At 35.4% G+C, this 16,994-nt stretch overlaps 1 protein-coding gene and 1 pseudogene across 1 annotated transcript in view; one reads left to right on the forward strand and one right to left on the reverse strand.

The window, feature by feature from the left end:
• LOC134739433 (UDP-glucuronosyltransferase 2B4-like) overlaps window positions 1-16,994 on the reverse strand; it is a 245,513-nt gene that overhangs the window by 173,197 nt on the left and 55,322 nt on the right. The gene's annotated exons all lie outside the window — the stretch shown is intronic.
• On the forward strand, window positions 8,437-9,612 carry LOC134739434 (speckle-type POZ protein-like; annotated as a pseudogene).

Consider the following 16,994-nt stretch of genomic DNA (forward strand, 5'->3'; position numbering starts at 1 on the left):
GTAAACATCCTTTTAAAAGTCCTGTAAGATCCTGTCTCCTTTGCCATGCAGCTGCAAGGTCATAAAGTAGATAAAACCTAAGTTTCAATTCTGGTTTTCCTCAAGATCTAAGACATGTTACAAAGAGTTAATTGTCTTTGTTTCTCGCTCTGGTAACATCTACCTGCTGCACATATTTCCCACCTTAAAGAGTTTAAAAGGCAATCATATAATCCAACTCTGGTTACCGTTTTGGGACCCCTTCCACACTCTGGAAGCTTTGTACTCTTGCTCTGCTCAATAAAACCTACTGCTCATTCTCAGTCTGGGTCTCTATCACTTGCCGTGGTCAGCCGCCACACCAGTTTTTGGTGTGGCTAGGCAAGAACCTTAGGCGTTACAATGTGATGCCCCCAGATTTGTTCTTTTTTCTTAGTCTTGCTTTGGCTCTGCAAAGCTGAGAATCAAATAACAATGCATCCATTTTCACAATAGCTGCAAAAAAAAAATACTTAGGAATATACCTAACCAAGAATATGAAAGGTCTCTGCAAAGAAAAATACAAAACATTGCTGAGAAAAGTCATAGATGACATAAACAAATGGAAATACAGCCCATGCTCATGGATGGTAGAATCAATTTTGTGAAAATGAGCAGCATATTGCCAAAAGAAATCTATAAATCCAATTCAATTCTCATTAAAATATCATCATCATTCTTAACAGAATGAGAAAAAACAATCCTAAGTTTCATATGGGTTTTATGATCATTTTTGACCTTTAATAATGATTTTAAGTCCTTAATTTTAGGTTGTGATAATATAGAAATTGCACTCTAAAGGGACTTAGTGAATTTTCAATCTTGCTCAACATACATGTACATATACATATCCATTTCTTTTAAAACAAGACACAGCATCAATTAACTAGCTAATGGATATGTTGTGAAATTCAATGTGTATTTTGAAGACAGCTTGAAATAATTATTATTATTCTACATAACTATACTTTAAATAATCATATCTTTTTTATTTTCCACAAAGCCTTTTGATTCATCTCTCCTATAAATATAATACAAACATATAAATTTTTGGCATGTTAAAAAATATATACAAAGCATAAAAGTTTATAAATTTTGTGGAAAATAGCTAAATCAGGTCATAAATCTCTTTTAATATACACATCAGGGAAGCACTTTATGATCAAACTAGTCCAGATTGACAGAAATCTACTTGTCTTTGTCACTAAAATGTCTTATCATTGACCAATTCTCACAAAAAAATATTCTCCAGGGTAAGGTGTGATTAAAAACAAATATATATGTATATTTATAGTTTTATACACATAGGTAAATCATGTAATATATAGACACATGCACACTAAAACATTGATGAGATAGAGAAATTATAGAAAATTTCATACAAATCATCCAGGAATTAATACAGATATAAAGAAGAACAGAACTTATATAGTGTCAAAGATTAATAATGTTGTCTTATCATGCTTATAAACCTGAATTAATTCACATAAAACCTATCCTATAACACACAAAACAAAAGACTGGTATCCATTGTTCAGTGAGAACTACAAATCACCAACCAAAACAGACAATCTAACAAAAAATTGATGAAAATATGAAGAAGCAATTCAAAGTAAAAATGGCCAATAAGATATAAAAGACTAAAAATCTACTGATGCTCAGAAAAATAGAATTAATGCCAACAAATTAATGCCATAGAGAAGATTTGCATCCCATAAAAACCTGACAAATCTATTTTTGAGGGAGTATAATTTGAAATAACACTCTTAAATAAAATGTAAATATGCCATTTGAAACTGAAGTTTTACATGCAGAAATCTGTCATGCAGAAAATCCTTGCATATAAGCACATGAATGAACCAAATTTCTCCAGCACTTAAATGGCTTTCAGTCAATGAACACATGTCCCTCCAACAAATGTTTGAATGTAGCCATTGCAGAGAACAGGCTGATTATCACGTTACTAAACAGAAAAAGTAGTTTCCAGCAAAACAAATAAGTATTTTTTGTAATGAAATAAAATATATGTAAGCTAGTACAAAGAAGAATCTCAAAAAATACATGTAATTCCAAGGATGAGAATTTAAATTTTTATTCTATACAATTCTGCAATGTTTAACTTTACACAACATTTTCATTTATTAATTATGAGATTTAAAATTTAATTTGTGGAATAAACACATCAAATCAAGACAGGAAGTTCCAAAATGTAACATCATATTATTAATTCGCTAGTGTCATTCGAAAACTTGATAATGTTTCTCATATATCAGCTATTTCATCCACTTGTAGCTTGTTTTTAGGACATTTGTTCTATTTTTAAAAATATGTATGAATAAATATGGCACAGTGTTTAAAAATTGCAATAATTATAAATATCTAAATTCATGTAATTTTAATATTTTTTAACTATTTTTAATATTTTATGAATCATACAATAGTTTAATAACTTCTGCCTTCTTAGAAAGATTTTATTTGTTGTTATTTTGAGACATGACTATAAATCCATTGACAATTTTCCTATCAAGTAATATCCCCTCTCTTTGAAGTTTGGCAAACTTTGTAGCTGTCTCAACACAAAGAATGTAATGGAAATAATGCAGCTAAACATTCAAAGCTCTGGTGGAAACACAGCATGTTCTCTCTCTGTTTCTCTTTCTCTCTTTCTGTTTCTTCTTTTCTTGTCTTTTTTTCTCTCACTATTACTCAACAACTCAATCTGTAGTCCCCATAACAAATGACAATTTTGTAGAGAGACATAAATATATGCCTAAGAAATCCTGGTAGCCCACTAGCACTCTGAGCTTTTCAACACGAATCACTAAGTATGTTAAGTGAATGATCTTCAGATAATTATAGACCCAGGCACCATAGAAAAGTAAGCTACCTAAGAAACTCTGTGGAAGGAACCCACAACTGAGCCCACCTAACACAGAGACTCTGAGAGGTGACAATAAAATGATTACAGTTGTTTTAGGGCCCTACATTTGGAAACTCTTTGTTATGCAGTAATACATACCTGGAATAACAATTCTACATATTTTAAATTACGCATTTATAATAAAATTACAATTAATATATATCTACATGAGTGGGAAACCGTGATACTACACTTTGAAAATATCTGCAACCAGAGTAAGAGAGTCAACATAACATGGTGGTTAAGAGCTCGCACTCTGGATCCAGATGACCTTGATTCAAGTCTTAGAAACCACTATATAATGACGTGGGGTTCAACAAGTTACAGAGACTTCATTTGCCTCAGCTCCCTCACCAATGAAATGGCAATGGTTGTCATCGCATTATCAATATCATGGGGTTGCTGAAAGAATGAAGTCATTAATACTGCAAAGCACTAACAATTGTGTGTACAGCAAAATAAAATCTGCAATACTCTGATTAGACAAATAAAAAATTCCACAATAATAATTTTAGTGTTCATACAATTGCATAATATATTATAGTTTCAAAACATGCTATGTTTCTAATGTAAATGATAAAAATGACAGCATTTACTATTTCAAGCATATGGGAATTAAATTTGTAGCATAAACCAAGGGCTGGCAAACTATGGTCTCTTGGTCAAATCCGGTCAGCCACGTGTTTATTTAAAGAATAATTGATATAGGAATTTTACACCACAAAATTATACAATTAAACCATTTAATGTGCATTATTCATTGGCTTTTAACACATTTGCCAGTACCACTACTATCTAGATCCAAAGTAATTGTTTCACTTCAAAAGGGAGCTTTATACCCATTAGACAGTCATGTCACATTCTCCTATCCTCCATGCCTTGCAACCTGGCATTATGCATTGGCATCATTCTATAGCCTATTGGGTAATACTTTTTAAAAAATGCAAATAGGTATATAACTTCAACAAAGTGTTTTATTTTTTCTTACTTCTAACATGTCCTATTTGTTTCTAAATAGCAATTCTATGATGTATAAAATTAAACTTTTATTTCTAATTTCTCTATTAAATATATTCAGAGGTGTTGTGATTTATATTGTTATGAGTTCTTTCCAATTTTATATTGAAGTCTCTTTCTTGAGAATGGCCATAAACCAAGATCCTGGAAAGCTCTGATGGAGGTGGGGAAGTGAGCTTCAGATGTATGAGTCAGGTAAAATATATTGAAATGAGGAAGGAAGAACAAAATGCATAAAATAGAAGAAATTTATTACTCATAGTTCCCAAGTGACGTTAGAGATGATGATAAGAAACTGACAGAAAGTCCAGAGGTGGCAGAGAGCTCAACCAGCTGTCTGGAAGTGGAAGAGGGAACCCCTGTGGGAGGGCTTTTATGAAGGACCATGGATATTATTTCCTAGGCTTCTCTGCAGGAGTAGAAGAATGGCTGGATTAAGGGAATACACATGAAGGGAAAAATTATTGTATGACTCTGGTATTGATCATTAGGTTATATCATGGTCATCACCTCTGTGATATGTTGCATTTCTGGGTCATTAGGATGAGAGACAGTAGACTCTATCTCAAACAACTACTCGAGGAAGGGAAGTTTTAACAAAGCCAAAAGTGACAAGCTATGACTAGGTCTTAAACAACTCATGTTAAGCCTAAAAACGAATGCTGAGGCAGAACAAACTTATGACACGAAGGTAGACAGACATTTTAGAAGAAAACATGTCCTAGCCAATTCGAGATTGGTAGCATAAAATGAATCAGCTCCAAAATGTAACAAGAGTAAATAGTGAAAATTGTTTTTAGAGACAACTATTTAATCATATTAATCATATTAAGAGAAGGTGACTGCAATGGCATGCACCTATATTCCCAGCTACTCAGGAGGCTGAGGAAGGAGGATTACTTGAGCCCAGGAGTTCAAGGCCAGCCTGGGAAACTTTGTGAAACCACATCTCCTCACCATTTTCCAGTTTAGGAAAAAAAATAGTGCAGCTCACAGCCAGCACTCATCTAATTTTACATAAATACACTCTTTGAGGCTGAAACAAATCTGACTCATTTTCAGTGTGAACATATATTGTAAAAACTTTTCTTGGAGTTATTTCTAAACAGAGCTAACATCAGAATCATCTGAATCATCTATTTTAGAAAAACTGAATTTGTCAATTAATCTTCAGCCAACAACTGCTCGAGAACAATGTTAACATCCTGCTATATTTTCCAGGATTTGACATTTTCAACAATCGAATAGTGTCTATATTTTGTAAAAGGAAATAGCACTACTACAATAGACTGCTAAATATCGAATGATTTTTTTTGTTTCCAAAGTTGGTATGCTAAATCAATGAAAAAAATAATAACAAAAACTAGATATTTTGTGACAAAATTATCTCGAGGTAAATGCTGCATCTGCAAGTACTGCCAGCGAGTATTCTCTGGGCAAAAAGAGAAAAGGTTTAAAAAATAAAATTAATTAACAAATTTAACAATATACTGGGAATTGCCCTCAAAACATGCAGCAAATAAATAAACATTTATTAAGGAACACACTAAGGGTTGTTTAAAACAACAAGAGCTTGTGGCGTTAAACAATGACTTGTTTGCTAGCCTACCCTCCCTCAGTATGACAGAAATTTTACTGCAAGCTGGTGGAGACAAGACCATTGGACTCACTCTCTGTGAAACTACTACAAGAGGGCTATATTACCTTTTTGGGAGGGAATACGTTTCCTAAATTTTTCACACACAGACACCTCACTCATGTGCTACAGAGGCTAAATTTCTGGCAAGAGAGGTGAAAAAAGTTTCACTTCTTTCATTTAGCCATTGTCAAAACACAGAAGTTTACTCAGGCACAGTGTACTAAGAACCCTGAGTACCAAATAGTCATTACCACAGTTCTTTTATAGGATGGAGGTTCCATGAGAGAAGAAGCAAATTAAGACTATAGGCTAGCACCTTACTCTTAGTGGCACAAACAGAAGTGTGCTCCTGCCCGTGCCCCTAGCTCTGGAGCAAAGGTTGATGATACCTTTTTCCCAAGGAAAGAGGCAGACCATTAAACAAAGAGTTCTAAAGCTTTCATGAGAGTAATTCACTTTATATGAAAGAATGTGAAGGAAATTCAAGCCTAAGCGTGTTGTCAAAATATGAAGCGTTTTTTTGGTAACAGTTAAAGAAGGTGGTAATTTCATGAGTGATGCAAATGAGACCATAAGAATGCTAATTAATCAGAAAAAAAGACAAAGATAGAAAAAGAACAGTGTTTCCTGTGTTTATATCACCCTGAAATGCCTCAGAATCTATCACTGAAAAAGTGCCTAAATGCTATTGGATCAGACTATGAAGTAATTTATGTCCTAAGGGCAACACCAAAAGAAAAAGATCAATCATCTAGTAATTTGTGAAGATTAAGAGGTAGACTGAGTATGTAAAACAAACAAACAAACAAAAAACAGAAAAGAGGCAAAGAGTGTTCCTATTAAAACCACTGTTATTCTAGGGTTTGTGAAAATGACCAAGGGTGCACTTTCTGAGTAGAAACACCAAGGAAATAACACTGCAAGGTAAAGAGACTTCATTAAAATAATCTGTCTCCTCACCAAACAAATGAACAATTAGAATTAAAAGAAGATGGGGGTATAATTTCCAGAGTAACTATAATATATTATCTAAAATATTGAGGATTTAACAAATTTTAACAGGTGTATAAAGAAATAGGAAAATGGGACTGCTATATGGGGAAAATAAGCAATAAAATATGCCTGTGAAAGGAATGAGTTGGGTTGGATGCAGGTGCTCACAGCTGTAATTCCAGTACTTGGGGAGGTCGAGTTGGGAGGATGGCCTGAAGTCAGGAGTTCAAGACCAGCCTGGCCAACATGGTGAAATCTTGTCTACTAAAAATACAAAATTATCCAGGCCTGGTGGTGCATGCCTATAATCCCAGCTACTTGGCAGGCTGGGACAGGAGAATTGCTTGAACCCGGGAGGTGGAGATTGCAGTGAGTCAAGATCATGCCACAGCACTCCAGCCTCGTCACCAGAGTGAGACTGTCAAAAAAAAAAAAAAAAAAAAAAAAGGATGAGTTGTAGATTTATTAGGCAAAACTTTAAATTACACATTATAAATATACTCAAAGACCTAAAGGAAATCACATATAAAGCTGAAAATTAAGGTATAATGACAATGTCACATTCAATCGAGAATATATAGAAATAAATAGAAGTTATATATTTTCAAAGAACCAAGTGAACATACTGAAATGAAAATATAATAACAGAAATAGACAATGCACAAGCAGAATTCTGCTTCATGTTTGAGGAAGAAAAATAAGAGCCAAAAAATGCTCAAGAGAGATCAATAGAGATTATATAATCCAAAGAACAGAGAAACAAAGAATGAAGAGAAATAAACAGAGCCTTATAGACTTTTGGGACACACTTAAGCACAGCAACATATGCAAAGTAGGAGTACCACATGAAGAAGAGAAAGATTTGCTGGAAAATATTCAAAAATAATGCCCCAAAACATCCCATAAACTATCTTAAAAACACTAATTTACACATTTCAGAGGTTTTATAAATCCTTAGTTTAGGGTAAACACAAAAAGACCCAAACAGAGATGCAATAATAATAGGTTGAAAACTAAAGGTAGAAAATCATAAGACACAAAAACAAAAACAAGTAACCACGTATAAGGGAACTCAGATAACATTAATAGCTGACTACTCATCAGAAACAATGCTGCCCCTAAGGCAGTGGTATGTCATATTCAAAGCACTGAAAGAAAAAACTGCCAATCAAAATTTCTTTATACTACAAAATCATCTTTAAAAAATAATGGTGAAATAAAGACATTTCTAAACAAACAAAAACAGAAAGTTATTGCTAACTACTCTGTCTCACAATAAATTCTAAAGAAAGTTTTCCAGGCTAAAAATAAATAAACACAGAAAGCAGTGCAAATTCACATAATAAAAAAGCACACCTGAATAAATACTATGTTATTTTAACAGATAATATAAATTCATATTTATTCAACTTTCTTAACAAATTTAAGAAGCAAGTGTGTAAAGCATATATACATATTTGTAATGCTGAACATTTAACTTATACATATGTAATATATTTGTCACTAACAGCAGTAAGGAGGTATGTGGATGCAAAACTATTGCAGTAAGGAATGACACCAAGAGGAGAGGGAGATAGGGAAGGATAAAGGACAGGGGAGGAGGAATGTGGGTTAGTGAAGGTGCCGCCACAGGGACTTGCTGCCATTAACCCTGCTGCCTCCAGCACAGCCTCAGCGTCTCAGAGCTGGTGTAGCTAGGGCAAGTCCAGGCATTGAGAATACATGAGGGTGGCCCTTCTGAACCATACTCCTGAGGAAAATCAAACACTAATGCTCTGAGATATCTAAGGTAAGGTACTCAACTCTGTGGGGTATTACATAAATCCTAAAAGAATGAAATAAACTGGTAATGTCTCAGGAACCTGCCCCACCTCTACCTAGAGATAAGTCTTCTTGTCCCATAGTAGAAAACTAGTATTATACACAGATCAAAATAGTAAAATGTTCAACACATAGACCATTAATAAGTTCAGTTTTTGTCAAGAGGAAATGGGTGAGGTGTTAAAAAGTTCCACATTTTCACCTGGCCCAAATGACAAAGTGAAATTAGGCCTGAGGGTAAACCTAAAGGGATTAGGTAACGAAAGTAAAGACTACTTGGTCCTTAAATTTGCTTTTAGTCAGATGCCCCAAAAGTGAAGTGTGAGCAAAATTCAAATTCTCCCTTCTGAATGCTAAAAGGGAAGAAACAAAAGCAATGGAAAGCCAAAGAACATATCAATTTGTGCAAGGGAAGGACTGGGATTTTTAAAAATTCATTAGAAGAGACCTTTTGCTTGACAAAGCTAATAGTCTTTTACCAGATGACAAGCTTACATTATTTTATGAGATGAGTGTGATCCAAGATTCAGTAAACAAATCAGGACATACTAATACAAATACTTTGAAGGTGACTGAGGGTCGACTAGGAGAAGATTGAGGTAATCTCTGGGAAAACACAAGATTTATAGACTGCAGTTTTTAGTGAGAGGACAAGAATTTAAAGCTCATAAATCTGCTTGTACCTCAATCCCTGGTTTTTAATGCCATGTTTGAACATGAAATGGAAGAAAGCATAAAGAATTGAGTGGAAATAAATGATTTAGACCCTGATGTTTTAAAGAAATGGTGAGATTCCTTAACACAGTGAAAGGATTAAACCTTGACAAAATGGCTGACAACTTGTTGGCAGCTGCAGACAAACATGCACTGGGAACAGCTGAAGGTCTTGTGTGAGGAAGCTTTGTGTAGTAATCCCTCAGTAGAAAATGTTGCTGATACCTTTGTCCTTGAAGATTTGCACGTTGCAAAACAGTTGAAAGCACAAGCCACAGAAATTATTAATAGGTACATTGTACTTCAACAACTTGGGTGTAAGGATTAGAAAAACTGAAACAACAACCAAGCAACCAATGTAATGGAAACATCAAGGTGGAAGTCCATGATTCAGTCTCACCCTTACTTAGCAGCAGAAGCCTTCTGAGCACTAGCATCTGCACAGTGTCCACAGTTTGGCATTCCACACAAACGGCTAAAACAGTCCTAAATCTTCCGTGAACAGTTGAAAAATGGAATTGACTTTTAGTCATTCAAGTCCAGAAGGATTCTAAAAATAAACCATAAACCATAAGGAAGAGTTGTTTCTGTTATTTGGTCCACAGACAGAAGCTTAAAAAGCATATTGCTTGCATTTCAGATGGATAATTGATGGTTTATTCTTCAGCTTTAAGTTAGACTGATTAATTCCCTTCAAGGCCTTAAATTATTTTCAATGACTTCACTTGTATGTAAAACGCTTTAATTTTTGTATTGTGACATCATTTTGACCAATGCTATGCAGGATTATATAAACTAGCTTTATAATGTAGTACTATTGATAACTGAAGATATTAAGTTTCAAAATCATTTTTTATTTTGAAAAAGAAAAGTGAATTTTACAGGATTTATCCTATGCTGTCTCAAGGTTTAAGATTAAATTCTCTTTAAAAGCACTTGTATTGGAGTTTACCAGTAATGTCTTCAATCTATGTTCTATATATATGAGAGAACATATTTACCTTCAAAGTAAGTTATGGCAATACACTGCTTCAATTCTAATTTATTTTTCATTTCAGGGGGCAAATGAACCATGAGTTGGCCCAGATTTTTAGTGAAATTTGTAATGTTTGTCTTGTATGTTAACTGTCTACCAAACTGTGGGTTTATCAAAATTTACAATGATTGAGGACTGAATGAGGTTAAGATATCATGAAGAAAGCATGTATTGTGTGGAAGTAATTTTTTTAATTTATAGTGACTTACATTTATATATACATGATAAGAGTAAGGACGACCAAATGTAAATTTAATGAGTGGACCAATTAACAACGATATATATATATACACTTTGACTTTTACTGTGTAACTTTTGTATGCTGAATGGTACATATTTATTTTTGCTTTTGAGAGAATTAATAAGGTAGAATAATTTTGTCTTAATATTTGAAAGAAATTTTTAGAAGGAGGCAACTGGGATATTTGTGATAATACATAAGAAAGATTTTCTTGATTGTATTAAATGGTTTTGGATTGCAGATATTCATTATTGAATTTACTCCTGTTTTTTCACACTTTGGAAAGTCCATCTAATAATAAATGAATCTTGGAAAGTCTACTCTCCTTCAAAAACTGAACTGAAGGCCGAGGCGGGTGGATCACCTGAGGTCAGGAGTTTGAGACCAGTCTTGCCAACATGGAGAAACCCAGTCTCTACTAAAAATACAAAAAATTACTCAGGCATGGTGGTGGATGCCTGTAATCCCAGCTATGTGGGAGGCTGAGGCAAGAGACTAGCTTGAACCTGGGAGGCAGTGGGCAGAGGTTGCAGTGAGCCCAGTCTGCACCATTGGACCCCAGTCTGGGCAACAAGAGTGAAATTTCTTCTAAAAAAAAAAAAGAGAAAGAGAGAGAACTGATACTTGCCTGTGTGAGATGCATACAAAAAGAGAGAAACCTTAGAGCACAGCAGGTCACACAACATGAGCATTCCCACCCACCTCTTATTTCTTCTTTGTGTTTCAGTTACTGTACTAACATTGTGGATGATACAGAAATTCTGCTTAATATGAATAGTTATAAACAATTTATAATTTGAAAAAAAATAATGACACCAAATGATAACTTGAATTTATAATAACAAAAAAGAATGGTAATGAGGAGGTGCAGTGTGACATTTTGGTATTATCATGATATTGGAGGCAGGTGACAGGTATCAACAAATACTGCCCTGTCATTTAGTACTTTTGTTTACAGGATTACCATTGGGGAATCTGCTCTGATATTCACATAGGTTCTTTTCTATTTTCCTTAAGCATTGGCCAGCTTGAGAAATAAAGGGACAGAGTACAAAAGAGATAAATTTTAAAGCTGGACATCCAGGGGAGACATCATATGTCAGTAGGTTCCATGATGCCCCACAAGCCAAAAAAACCAGCAAGTTTTTATTAGGGAGTTTCAAAAGGGGAGGGAGTGTGTGAATAGGTGTGGGTCACAGACATCAAGTACTTTACAAGGTAATAGAATATCACAAGGCAAGTGGAGGCAGGGCGAGATCACAGGACCACAGGACCGGGGCAAAATTAAAATTGCTAATGAAGTTTCAGGCACCATTGTCATTGATAACATCTTATCAGGAGACAGGGTTTTCAGATCAACCAGTCTCACCAAAATTTATTAGGTGGGAATTTCCTCTTCCTAATAAGCCTGGGAGTGCTATGGGAGACTAGGGTCTATTTCACCCCTGCAGTCTCCATCATAAGAGACAGGCGCACCTGAGGGTGCTGTTTATAAGCCTATACCTCCAAGTGCTTATTCTCTTTCCCAGGGATGTTCCATGCTGAGAAAAAGAATTCAGCGATATTTCTCCCATTTGCTTTTGAAAGAAGAGAAATGTGGTTCTGTTCTGCCTGGCTCACCAGCAATCAGAGTTTAAGATTATCTCTCTTATTCCCTGAACAATTGCTGTTATCCTGTTCTTTTTTCAAAGTGCCCACATTTCATATTGTTCAAACACACATGCTGTACAATTTGTGTAGTTAATGCAATTATTACAGGGTCCTGAGGCAATATACATCCTCCACAGCTGACAGGATTAAGAGATTAAAGTAAAGACAGGCATAGGAAATCACAAGGGTATAGACTGGGGAAGTGATAAGTGTCCATGAAATCTTTACAATTTATGTTTAGAGATTGCAGTAAAGACAGGCATAAGAAATTATAAAAGTATCAATTTAGGGAACTAATAAATGTCTATGAAATCTTCACAATCCACATTCTTCTGCCATGGCTTCAGCCGGCCCCTCCATTTGGGGTCCCTGACTTCCCGCAACAGATTACTAAGGCTACACACTACAATTGTTATCAGAAAGGAGTTATTTTTTAATGGGTAACTTTACTAGCATAATAACAAGAAGTAGGTATTGAAAAAAATCTGAAATATATCATGGAGTTTAGGCTTCCCATGTAATCTGGGCCTTTTTACTTCCCTTAATTTTGAAATAGGCCTATTCAGTATGTTGTTCAGAGGGACATTCAGAGAATGGAAACCAAAGGCTCAACCTCACTGAGTCTAAGTACCCACTCAGCCAGGTAGATTTAGAGAAATAGAAAAACCAAACTGCCTTATGACTGGACTTTGCCAATGTCTGAAAGAAAGAAGTAACAGAAAGGAGGGGGATGTAAGGTAGATCCTGTGCAGTATAAAATGTGTCCCCAAAGGACTTTGCTTCTAACACGTATATTGATGCCACCTCCCATATGAGAAAGAAGGGGGATATAAGCAAGAGTCAAGGCCAGGCACAGTGGCTCATGCCTATAATACCAGCACTTTGTGAGGCCTAAATGGGAGAATCCCTTGAGCCCAAGAGTTTGATACTAAGCTAGATGACTTAGAGAGCCCATTTCTTAAAAAAAAAAAAAAAAAATAGCAGGACATGGCAGTGTAATGCCTGTAGTGTTAGTTACTCAGGAGTCTGAGGCAAGAGGATTGATTGAGCCCAGTAATTTGAGGTTGAAGTGAGTTATGATTGCACCACTACATTCCAACTTCAGAAACACAATGTGACCCTGTCCTGAAGAAGAAGAAGGAGGAGGAGGAGGAGGAGAAATAAAGTGATAAAGAAGAGGGGTGGAGAACTGCAGGGAGGAGAAGGGTGGGTCCCTGGCAATAGCTCCACCCCTGACATGTGCCCAGGGACCTAGGTGAGGACAGGTACTCCTGCTCTTATGCCCAAATGTTGCATTTCCCAAGACCACACTGCCCTGCCACGCCCCCATCATGTACCTATAAAAACCCCTGAGACTCTAGAAGGCAAGAACACAAGTGGCTGGACGTCAAGAGGAGTGGATTAGCGGAAGAAGAAACAAACGGCTGGACGTCAAGAGGACGTCCAGGGCAGCATGCAGTCAGGTCATCAACTGGTGGAACAACGCAGAGTTTTGCTGGAGTGATTGGAGAGCAGCCTGACTCCAGGGGAAAACTGTCCCCTTTCTGCCTCCCCCATGTGCTGAGAGCTACTTCTACTCAATAAAACCTTGCACTCATTCTTCAAGCCCATGACAATCCCATTCTTCTGATACACCAAGGAAATAACCTCAGATACAGAAAGCCCTCTGTTCACAAGCCATCTAAGAACTGCTAAACTAAAAGAGCATCGCATCCAGTGCAAAAGGAAGCCAGGCAGGAAGAGAGGTTCAGATGCTTCTTCCACCATAAAATATAGTAATAACTAGCTTTCTAACATGTAAAACACAACTTTGATATTTTAATATTTATAAAGCAATTTTTAGTTTTATATCCTATATAGCATTCTTATAATCACCTATACTAATTTTTTGATGCAAATGTGTAGTTACCTTTAAAACTCAGATAGCAAGTAGATGTTAAAATTTGTAGATTATACTCTAGTTTATGAAGATTGCTTGATTGCTAGATTATACTCTAGTTTATAAAAATTGCTTGGTAATTCCAAAATAAGTACCACATTTTGGTACTAGGCATTTATTAAATGGCTTATCTACAGCAGACCATATTAACCACTGCTGTCAATGCTTTGGATTGTACCATTGAGGAGTTAACAGCCAGCAGAAAAAATTTAGCATCATCATAATTTTGGAATATTTTCAACAGCCCTATTATTAATGAACTGACAATCAGTCTTTTCTACACTTAAATAATTTCCACTGGTAGCAAATGTGATATTATTCTGGATATATGTGATAAATGTCATTTGAGTTTTTTAATTGGAAAAAGTGCTTAATAATTTATAATTGGAAAAAAATTGTATGTGCTTTTTAAGCAGATTAATATATTTCTCATACATAGATGATTGATAGATTTGCTTTCTTTGTAAGTCATCAGATATGAGAATGTAACTTATGAAACAAGTGAATATAAGTAAATTCACTCCCATTTCTTTGCTTTAGAAATGAAAAGTTTAACATTATATTTGGAAGATGAAAGTGAATGTAAATACATTAATAAAAAAGGTGGGGACCATTAGTAATTTGTTACTTTTCTTTACACTGGAATGTCTGCCTAATGATTGCTTAAGTATTTCAATTTTTCATTTATTATCTCAATATCTAAGTCACTATGTATACAACATCATGATTTTATTTAATCTGATTTAATATAAAATCAAGTCAAGGAAATATAGTTGTTCTGTTCAATTCAGTCTTCTAGTAGTTCTCATTACTTAACCTGCCTTGTCCTCATTTCTTTATCAACCATATGGAAAGCATTTAAGTAGGTGATCTCCATGTTTTTAGAATTTTTTTTTCTTTCTTTTCTTTTCTTTCTTTTTTTTTTTTTTTTTTTTTTGAAGCGGAGTCTTTCTCTGTCTCCCAGGCTGGAGTGCAGTTGCATGATCTCAGCTCACTGCAACCTCTACCTCCTGGGTTCAAGCAGGTCTCTGCCTCTCTGCCTCATCCACCCAAGTAGATGGCATTACTGGCGCCTGCCACCACGCCCGGCTAATTTTTTTATATTTTAATTAAAGACAGCATTTCACAATCTTGTCCAGGCTGGTCTTGAACTCCTTACCTCATGATCCACCCGCCTCAGCCTCCCAAAGTGCTGGAATTACAGGTGTGAGTCACCGCGCCTGGTCCCTTTTTAGAATTCTAACAGATATGCTCTAATTTGAATTTGACTCATAAAACAAGATTCTTTCTTTCTTTCTTTTTTAAGTTTTAAGTTCAGGGGTACAAGTACAGGTTTGTTACATATGTCAACTTGTGCGATGGGGGTTTGTTGTACAGATTATTTCATCACCCAGGTATTAAACCAAATACTACCCATTAGTTATTTTTCTTGATCCTCTCCCTCCTCAAACCCTCCACTCTCTGAAAGGCCCCAGTGTGTGTTGTTGCCCTCTATGTGTCTATGTGTTGTCATCAATAGGCTCCCTTATCTATATGGATCTATGGAAATTTGATGACAGAAAATCAGATACCTTAGTACAATTACTCAGCTGTACTAGTAGGTAGTCCAGAATAACCTTCTTGGTAAGACTCTGAAGAATATATTTTGAAAAATTAGGTAACAGCTAATCAGGATAAATACAGTACAACAGAAAATTTCTGATTCACCATTTATTATTTAAAAACTCAAAAATAAAATCTTACTTTTTTTCATTTATGTTCCAGTCCTGGGGAAAAATATAATAAACTACAACAGTTGGCATTTTATTATACACTGTCAAATTTTTTATGGCCTGAAAAAAACTACCTTTATTTCAAGTGTAGTTACATCTCACGAATAATTTTTCAGTAATTTTCTGGGTTGTCTGTCTCCTAATTCAAATGTTACACCTACCCTTTCTCCTAATAGCTAGATATTTCAAATGCAACTGAAAAATAACAGGCCTTCTTTTATTATGAGCAACTGCATTTTCTATGGGAATAAATTTCCAGTCTTTATTATGAAGCGGTAACACATTTTGTGATGGAGTGTGGCCTGTCCTTCCTCTCTTCAAGCATCACCACCACCCTACTCCCTGCTGCCCTGGACACCATGCCCTATCACACTCAGTGGCTCCACTATTTCTCTAAGAGAACATGTTCTAGCATGCATACTGCTTTTGGGGGACTGGAGTGGGGGATATGCAGTTTTCCTTATACACAGTGTGCTCTATTTGTCCACTTGACAATCCTGTATTCATTCTTCAGGTCACATACCACTTCTTCAATGTGTAGTCTTCACTTATCACCCCAGAGGACTTGGTGCTTCTTTCTCTTAGATCTGAAAGTCATTTTAATGCACTTTTACTGTTACAGTAATTTGTTATCTAGAGAACACTGCCCATTTCATTGAGCATTGCTCATTTTAATTTTAAGACTCATCACGAATAATTATTCAAAAATTTAATCTTAGGTCATCTAAAAACCAAAGCTTTTATACCTCATGGTTGAGCCAATGACACCTATGAGAGGATTTACCATGGGACCCCTATGGTGGACTACCTTTGTTTGCAGATCAACTCGATAAGTTTGTTCACATGAAGTCTAAGGGGGAAGCTGTTAGAGTAGACTCAAAGACAATGTCAACTACAGATTTGCTCAATGCACTAAAAGCAGTCATTAATGACTCTTCATGAATGTGATTTTTTTAACTACATAGCATGTATTGATAAGTTCTCACATGAAGGCCAAGGAAGCAGCAGTGACTCTAAACATGAACACAATGCTGAGTACATTTTTTTTTTTTTTTGGTAATGCTTAAAGGCAATCATCAATAAACCATTGTGAGTATCACAATCTGTTTTTCTGGTGGTTTTAGTGGAAAAATTTGCCCGAGGTTTTAGAATGGTGCATAAGTTTTAAAATAGCCAAAAAGTGAAATAAAAGGAATTGCTGAAGATGGTAACAGAGGATTATAAGGAAGACTGA

This window comes from Pongo pygmaeus, chromosome 3 (assembly GCF_028885625.2).
Source record: "Pongo pygmaeus isolate AG05252 chromosome 3, NHGRI_mPonPyg2-v2.0_pri, whole genome shotgun sequence".
Classification (NCBI taxonomy): Eukaryota; Metazoa; Chordata; class Mammalia; order Primates; family Hominidae; genus Pongo; species Pongo pygmaeus.